Here is a 9,158-nt window from a genome sequence, read left to right as displayed (position 1 = left end):
AAGTTGCTTTCTTGGTAAAAACAAGCTCCTCATTCCAAAGCCTCTAATGTAATCTATACGTTTCCTGAAGGAAAACATCCCACCCCTGCAACGTCAGTTCTTACCATGCACTGTTTGCAGCAACCAACAATGCAAGACATTCCAAGTGTGCCAGGACTGTCTTGGGACGAAAATCATCCTAAGGTTGTAAAGCTGCTTCAGAAAAATAGCTCAATAGCTAATGGAAAACAATGACTGTTTTCTACAATGATTTCTTCAAGGTCAAAGTACTTCTAGAAATCAACTATTCATTCTGATGTTTACCCTAGATACAATGAAAAACAGCTATTTCATTCTAATGTTTACCCTAGACACAGTGATTCTACTAGACTTCCACTACACAGATATATTACCACAGCAATAGAAAAAAGTAACTTATACACTGGGTGTCTCCATCAGAGACATGGTTCCAAGCCCTGAACGTACATTAGAATCCCTTAAGGATCTCCTAACGATTACCGTCTCTTGAACCTCACCTAACATCAATTGAAACTGAATCTTTGGAAGTGAAGACTTCCAAAGGCTTGGGACTATTCAGTGACAGAGGCTGGTAGCCATCATATAAAGGTATTGTAACTGGAATTGTATGGTAATCCTGGAAACAAATTGTAAATCACAGAGTTAGAGCCCTCATTGGCCTTTCAGGTACAGAGGCAGTAACAGCCTCATTATCCCCAAAGCTAACTTCTGTTAGATCTTTTCTTACTCGCTGATTGTAGCAGGTTAACTAATACAGACCTCCTAGAATAAGAGAACCCCACTAAGCTGAATCATTGTCACAAAATGAGATCCCACTTGTTAATCATCCAATTCTGACAGTCTGCCCTCTACGCTCACATCTGTGTGGCGTGTTACAGGAGACAGTAATCATAGTGAGGTTATATGTCCTCCTTTCTGACCTACGGACACCAAGAAAGGCAGATCAGGAGATATTTGAACTAAGTTAATATATTGAGGATAATGTATTTTTTTTATTTCTTTCAAAAAATTTCAACGATACAGAAACTATTGGGGCGAGTATTTAGAAATAGGGATCTTCGGCACTGGGTTAGATTTTGGTCTTCTGATACGGGAGGGTGACTAGTAATGCTTTTAGAATGTCTGTAGAGCTAAGGAGTAATCAAAGGAGCAGCCATCTCTTTCGAAGAAAGAGGTGCAACCTCGGAGGCTGAGGACTGGGACAGGTGAACAGAGTGCTGATTTCAAAGGAGCTCTGCCTGCCAAACCTAGCCAGATCCTCCTGGGCTAAGGTGAGTGATTCCAAGGTGGGAAAAAAAGGAAATTTAAATAATTAAGAGAATAAACAACAGCAATATCGTCTCTTTCTGCACTAAGGACTTAGTTTTATTCTGAAACTTTTCTATCTCTACAGTTCTGAAGCAGCTCTGTAGCATACACTAAAACTGCAACCATGTGGAGCCAGCCTCCCACTGTTTTGGCTCTGCACAGACTCCCGAATATGATTCATCATGTCATTTATGGGACAACTGAACAGGGAGCTGTGGGACCCAGGAGTGGGTTTATCACCATGAGTCTATCTGAACAGCCTCTAATGTGTGAAGTGAACTAGAAAACAAAGGTGGCTTTTTTTTTTTCTGGAATAGAAAGGCTTATGGTAGCCATGATGAGCTGAAATCTACTTTTTTTTAACTCTCATATTTCAAACTATTCCAGGCACTGAACCATGGGGATTACTCTATCATAGAGTGTTGGTGAATGTTTTGAGTGATCAGAAAATGGACGTTTTTAAGTCTCAACGCCAGTAACCAAATCATCAATAACAGAAAGCTTTCCACATAAAGACATATTTTTAAATATGCTTCTCAGACAAGAATGTTATAATTTCCACTGTGGTACATATACCAGGAAGACAGGCAAATGGCTGACTAACTCCTTAAGTAGAAAGAACTAGTAAGAGACCATCAGCAATCTGCTAAGAAACATGGAGAGGAATTTTTTTCAAAAAAAAAGTATTTTTTGCATTTATAACTGAATGGGCCATGCTTGAACACATTTTCTGTATAATTAGCAAGAGTATTTCTGCGGCTTGGAAGCCAGAGATAAAATTAATATATTGGTTGATACCCACAACAGTCTCTCAGGTGTCATCATTGAGAATTATTATTTTCAGCAGTTCATGGCTCATTTCTTTAAAATTAAAATTAGTGTTGTGGCACCCAAGGATAATTTTCCAGCTGTCTCTACAGAGAATAATATAAGCTTGGTGAGTTTAATGAATGATAGTTTACTGCCATTTGGAGTCAATACAGTGGATGAGTTTGGATTTGGTAGACACTAGAATCATAGCCTCACCACTGTATCTTCATTAATACAGCCATGTTAGCTGATAAATTATGCCCAGCATCTCAATTACCTTATCAAAGAAGATGATTCCTAATGACCAAGGAGGGGATCAGGAAGCAAGAAGAAATCGGGGCCAAATTAGTTGAGATGAAATTGAACTGTCTGCAGACTGGCAGATCAGATCTGAACCAGTGAGCAGAAAACATCTGGCCAAAATTAGCAGAAAGATTCGGAGGCAGTGTGGAAGACAGAAATAAATAGGAGCTAGAATTTGAAGGTTGTGAGAGGTGGCTGAGAGAGGTGACAGACTCTCCAACTTCCCTAAACAAAAAACCAATACTGGCAGAACAGCCAGTGTGTGTATGAACCAGAAGTCTGACAACACAGAGGCTCTTTACAGAGACAGTGCCAACTGGTGGCACCCATGTTGGTACTATGTATTAGACTTCTTTGCTGGTGAAGTCTTTCCAGACACACCATCCTCTGCAGGTTATTTCCTGTGCTCCCTGTCTGTTACCTTCTAGCCAGATTTGCCCTAAAGAGGCACTAAAAAGCAAATGAAGAGCAATTTTCAATGTCATATGGAGAAACAAAAAATATAGGATAGCCAAAACAACTCTCAACATTAAAAGATCTTCTGGGGGAATAACTATTCCTGATCTCAAACTGTACTACAAAGCAATAGTGATAAATACTGCATGGTATTGGTACAGAGACAAACAGGTTGATTAATGGAATGGAATCGAAGACCCAGAAATAAACCCACACACCTATGGACGCTTGATCTTTGACAAAGAAGCCAAAAACATACAGTGGCAGTCTCTGGTGGGGGCAGGAGTTGAACATGAGGTTGGGGGTGGGGTGGGGGATAAACTTCCCAGTGACAGAAGGGTGATCAAGGAAACCAGGGCTCTCCTTCCCATTCAGAGATGAAATATTCTCACATAAATCTAAAGGAAAGGAACAAAGAGCAGAGAGTAAAACAGGAAGGCAGAGAGTCCCAGGCACTGTGTAAACCCCTCAGCTAAGTAGCAGAAATCTCACATGATAAAACAATACTGAAATTGGTTGCTGTCTTCAAAGTCAAACAGGTAAGAAAGCCAGGACCTGGAACCAGGACATAGAGCTACTTCCTGCCATCTCTGCAAAAGAGTCAAGAAAATTTCATGATAATCATAAAATAATATCATTTATTATTATTTTTTCAAACGTCCTTTATATATATATATATCTCCTCACCTTTAGGATTGACTTCCTTCCCTCATCCCTTATTAAATGCCCTCTTCCCTGCCATTTTCTCCTTCATATCAACCCCTGCACAGAAACCTCAGGAAACCTCCCTTAAGAGAGGCTAGCAGACCAGACAACCAGGAAGTCTGCTGTGAAACTGTGTCTCCTAGAAGTGACAGAGCAGCTACATCCAGAATAATTCAACAATATGGCGGCCTAAACAAAGCCTGAACAGTGACAATACTAGTAGACATGCTCACACAGAAGGGGGAAATTTCATTGCATCCTACCCCTATCTCTTTCGTACTTCCTACAAAAGGAACTACAGGCAATTAATTACTGCTGAGAGAGGAGGAACTAGTCCTTCTTAATTAGTTATCCAATACCAAGTGCTCAGCCTGAAATCCTATGCGACACTGAACAGATACAGTACATTGTATCTATATATTGAAGTGTTTATATATGTATCTTAGCTAGGGTTACAATTGCTGAGATGAAACACCATGATCAAAGCAATTCTTATAACAGGAAGCATTTCATTTTCTTGTTTATGGTTTCAGAGAGTTAGTCCACGATCATCAAGGCTGGAAGCAAATAGGCATGGTACTGGAGCAGTACTGAGAACTTTACATCCTGATCTGAGGGCAGCAAGCCTAGAGACAGACAGACAGACAGACAGACAGACAGACAGACTGACAGACTGACTGACTGACTAGACCTGGCATAGGTTTTTGAAACCTCAAAGCCCACCCTCAGCGGCACACCTTCAACAAGGCCACACCTACTCCAACAAGATCATACCTAACCCTCCAGAGTCCACCAACTTGGAACTGAACACTCACATGAGCCTATGGGGGCTGTTCTCATTCAAGCAATCAGAGTACATAACAATAATAAATCAAAGAAAGAGAAGCCATCAATTAGAAAGGGAATAAGGGGACACATGGGAGGGTTGTAGGGAAGACTCATGAAGGGGAACATAAGGTAATTATATTTTAATTAATTTTTTTTTACTTTTTAAGAATTTATTTTAACTTTCTTACATACATGAGATGTAAGACTTTTATGACTGTGTAAGGCAGGAGAGGCCTTCCGATCCCCTGAATCTGGAGTTACAGAAAGATATAAGCTGACATGTGGGTACTGGGAGTAGAACTCAGATCTTCGGGAAAAGCAGCCAGCAGCCAGACTGTGGTGGCGCACGCCTTTAATCTCAGCACTTGGGAGGCAGAGGCAGGCGGATTTCTGAGTTTGAGGCCAGCCTGGTCTACAGAGTGAGTTCCAGGACAGCCAGGGCTACACAGAAAAACCCTGTCTCGAAAAACAAAACAAAAAACCAAAACAAAAAGAAAAAAGAAAAGCAGCCAGTACTCTTAATGGCTGAGCCATCTCTCCAGCTCTAAAAGTATTTGTTAAAGGATCAAGGAAGAAGGCTATCAGTCCCACCCCAGAGGAGCCTTGCAAAGCACCAAGTCATCAGAAAATGAAACCATTCCATCAAGAGCAGTAATTGGGGATGGGGGCCACACAAGCCACCAGTGGAGGAATAGAGACAAATAATAAGATTTAAATATAATCAGAAGTCCCTGACATTCAGAGCGAGTTCACTGCTGCCTCTCAGGGATCATTACCATATTGCTTCCCATAATCTCCTTAATGTGAAATTAAAAGTCACCCCTGCTCTTCATCTGCCTGCCTATTTACTCAATGGAATGAAATCCCTCTTCCTAATGCTGCAAATGAACTGCCGACTTCAAAAAATCCCTGAGACACTCCTGGCATTTTCTTGAAGAAAGTCCTCCTCAGCCACCCCTAATTAAACCAAGGTGGCAGGAAAGACTCCCTTTCCGCCTCCTTCAAAGAGCGCCGTGGACTCTTCTGGGTTTCCCGTGTTAGGTTCTCAGTCGCGCGAGCTGGCTGCGAGGCAACTCAGTCCATGTGGAAATCGCTCATGCTAACACGCTCAGGGAGCCTTTCCCCATAGGCATTCCAGAGAACATCTGCCTCTGTATTCTATAGCCCTGGGCAACAGAGTGGGGAAGTTGTGTTTGAGCAACTGATGCTTTCCTCCCAGCACAAACTTTCTCAACTCCTTTGACAGCCTTCCTTGGGAGCCTCTGAGGCTCAGAGCCACTTGTGTGTGCCCACATCAGCCACAGGCATCATCTGACCCAGTGGACCCGAGAACTTCTCTCCAAATCCAGCCCCAAAAGACATTTCTCTGCATCGATGACATCTCAGCTTTTGAGTGGTTTCCCATCTCAGACATTTCAGGAATCATAAAGGGAGAGGAATAGCTTCTGAAACTGAGCCACCTACAGGGAGCTGGTAAAATTCAGGACAGCTTGCACATCCACAGTCAAAGTAACTAAGGTATGTGAATCTAAGCAAGGTTTCCACGAGTTCCTTCCCTCTCCAGTAGTTGTATAGAATAGTGGCCATGAGCCACTCAGAGCTGAGGGCTCAACTTAAGTTCTGTGCTCCACCATCAACTGGGTGGGTCAAGCAACTTGCTTCTTTGTATTTCTATCTTCCCATCTGTAAAAGGGAAGATATATATATAATGTTATGAAAGTGCCAACCTCAAGACTATTGCAAGAACCAAACAGGTTAGCCTGCATGACACTCTTCAGTGCTTTATTAGAATTCTATTTTCTAAACATCCAAGCACAGAGCTTGTGGCAGTTGCAACTCAAGCCTGGTGATGGATGTAGTTGTTATTAGCGTGTTTACTAGTTTTAAGCCCCCCACCACCTTGCTACTAGCACCCCTGGGAGAAGGCACACTTTGAAGACATTGACTACCATAGGCAGAAAATGAAGGGAGGTCTGGAGCGACCTGGGAGATAGCCTTTGGAAATGCCTGTAAGAGATTGTCTTGATTGCTTTTTGTGGGGGAGGGGGGCGGTTAGTGGGGGCGGGGCATGTGTCCAGGTGCCAGCAGGGGGAAAGGGTGAGCATCAGAGCTCTGGGAGCTAGGGTTACTACTCCTTGTGAGCTGCCTAACATAAGTGCTGGAAACTGAACATCAATCATCTAGAAGAGCAGCCAGTGTTTTTAATCTGGGAGCCACCTCTCTAGCCCATTGACTGCTTCAAGGTGAGAAGACCTGCCCACTCTGGGCGGCACCATTCCCTGGCTGGGTCCTGGAACACAGAAGGGAGTTGAGAAGGAGCATCCATTCCTTTCTCTGTGTTTCTCAGGTTGGGTGGGTGCAATGTGGCCAGCTGCTTCAAACTCCTGCTGCCTTGACTTTCCCCACCATGATGGACTGTAACCCTGAACTGTGAGCTAAAAGAAGACCTTTCTCCCTTAATTTGTTTTTTTTTTCTGAATATTTTATCACAGCAACAAGAAAAGAAACTGTTTTTTCAGACTTTTGAGAACCTATGCCTTCCTCTGTCACTAATGCCAGCACACCATCCACAGAGCTTTGTAAATCTCACTGTGCTTTTAAACAGCACCTGGGGTCTAGCTGTGGATCTCGTTCCAAATATTCCTATGCTTCATAAAGAGGAGGCCGCATCTCCAACCCACTTCTCCGCTGACTCTGACGACACTGGCCTCTATGGACTACACATTCAGTCTCAGGGCTTCAGTGCACAGCAAACCCAAGTGCACTTGCACTCTCAGTGACCAGCACCTGCGCCTCCTGCAGGCTACACATATGTGCAGGAGTAGCCATGCTGAGAGCCAGTGAATATAAGAATTTATGTCCCTGGGGCGCAGCTCTTAATCAATGCTAACAGTGTTATATATAAATGTCTCAGCACCCCCATGCGACTCAGATAACTATGAAGTATGGTCCATGTTTTCAGTGCTCCTTTAAGAGAATGAGCCAGAGTTAGCTGCAGTGGGACTCGCTTGCTTTCCCTTCAACACTCAGCTTCCCTACTATCCCTGTTTATTTTGTTTCTAAGAACTCATCTGAATAAATGCCAGTAAATCTATTCATTCAACAAATATTAACCACTCACTCTGACTCCTGTACATGGTCAGACACTATGGATATGGAAACCTCTTGGGTCCTCTCTTGATAGTTCTATAGCCACAAAGATCAAAGTCCACAAAAGTTAGTCCTTGATGATAACAGAAGCCCAAGTGGTAGCACTCACAGAACTACCACCACCCTCCTGAGGGAAGCACATTCACATCATGGTGGTCGATCTCATCTGTCATCTTAACTGGATCAGGAATCAACCCCGAGGCAAGCCACTGGACACTGCTGTGAGATGGGACGGCCCAATGCAATGTGATTGGCATCTTCCTGTGGCAGCTAAGAAAACAAAAAAAGACAGAAAAGAAAGCTTAGCTCTTGCTTGCCTACCTTCACTCGGGCTGAAAAGTCCATCTGCTCTGCTGCTGCAGTCCTTCACTGATACCAGGGCACAGCATTGAGTTTCCAGTGTAGACTGAAGACCAGCAACTCTCCAGAGGTCCTCCAACCTTTGGCACTAGATTGGGGTTGCTAAGGCATCCAGGCTCATGGGCTGAGCAACCATCATGTTCTCTGCTTCTCTGATATAAGACAGACATTGTTGGACTACCCAGATCACACACTATAAACTAATAAATCTCCTTATTCATTCTCTCAGTTCTATTCCTCTAGAGAACCCCGACTCACCCCCCTCTTCTAAACATACTCATCACTAATAACTTTTCCCAGAGGAATAACAAGACCAGCATCAGTTAGATATCACTTGTCTCTCCTGCTTCTTCTCTCTCCAGGGAGCCCTGATAACAAGACACCAGTGGCAAAGGAGAGCATACAAGATGCCTACAGCCTAGAGGATCTGGAGGCCAGGTTGGTGAGCCCAGCCTGCCTGTGTCACCATATCGAGGGCCTCAGCACATCAAGAGCTGCAGAGGTGAGCTGGCTGTCTATGGCTCTTGCCGAAAGCAGAAAACAGCATTGTGGGGTCGAAACAGATATAACAGAAAACACGACTATTCACAGGATGGCACGTGCAAGCAGAAATCCCCGCTCCACCTCCTCTGCCCCTCCAGGGCAATGACAGGCATGGAATGAAGCTATCTTTCATTGGAAGCCACTGAGAGCCTCTGTCAAAAAGAAGCTGCCAACAAAAAGATGACTTCTCTCCCCAAGATCTGAGGGAAAAGCACACATCAAGAAACCTGAAAACTGCACCCAGCTGAAAATAAATCTACCCCGAAACAAATCACAAGTAAGGAGATCTAGTCTCCATGTGTAACCAACCATCAAGACATAAACAAATAAAAAAGGAAGACAAAGAAACCTCTCCGGTATACTTCATATCAATCAACAGATCACGATCCAAAACTCTTGAGCTAACCATTAGGCTAACCGCAGCCTATAAACCTGGGTCAGCGTTCCAGCTCCAAACTGCCATAGCTATGTGACTTCCAGATGTTAGCATTTTATTATCCAGTTACACCATGTATTTAAAAGGGTGGCCTGAGACAGAATGCTTGATTACCTAACGTGGTTGGTGTTCATACATAGAGTCTTCCCTGAGTCCTAGACTTACACTGACACACACACACACACACACACAGGGAGAGAGAGAGAGAGAGAGAGAGAGAGAGAGAGAGAGAGAGAGAGAG

Source organism: Grammomys surdaster, unplaced genomic scaffold (assembly GCF_004785775.1).
Source record: "Grammomys surdaster isolate TR1022 unplaced genomic scaffold, NIH_TR_1.0 98, whole genome shotgun sequence".
Taxonomy (NCBI): Eukaryota; Metazoa; Chordata; class Mammalia; order Rodentia; family Muridae; genus Grammomys; species Grammomys surdaster.
The sequence above is the reverse complement of the archived record's forward strand: the minus strand, read 5'-3'. Positions refer to the sequence as shown.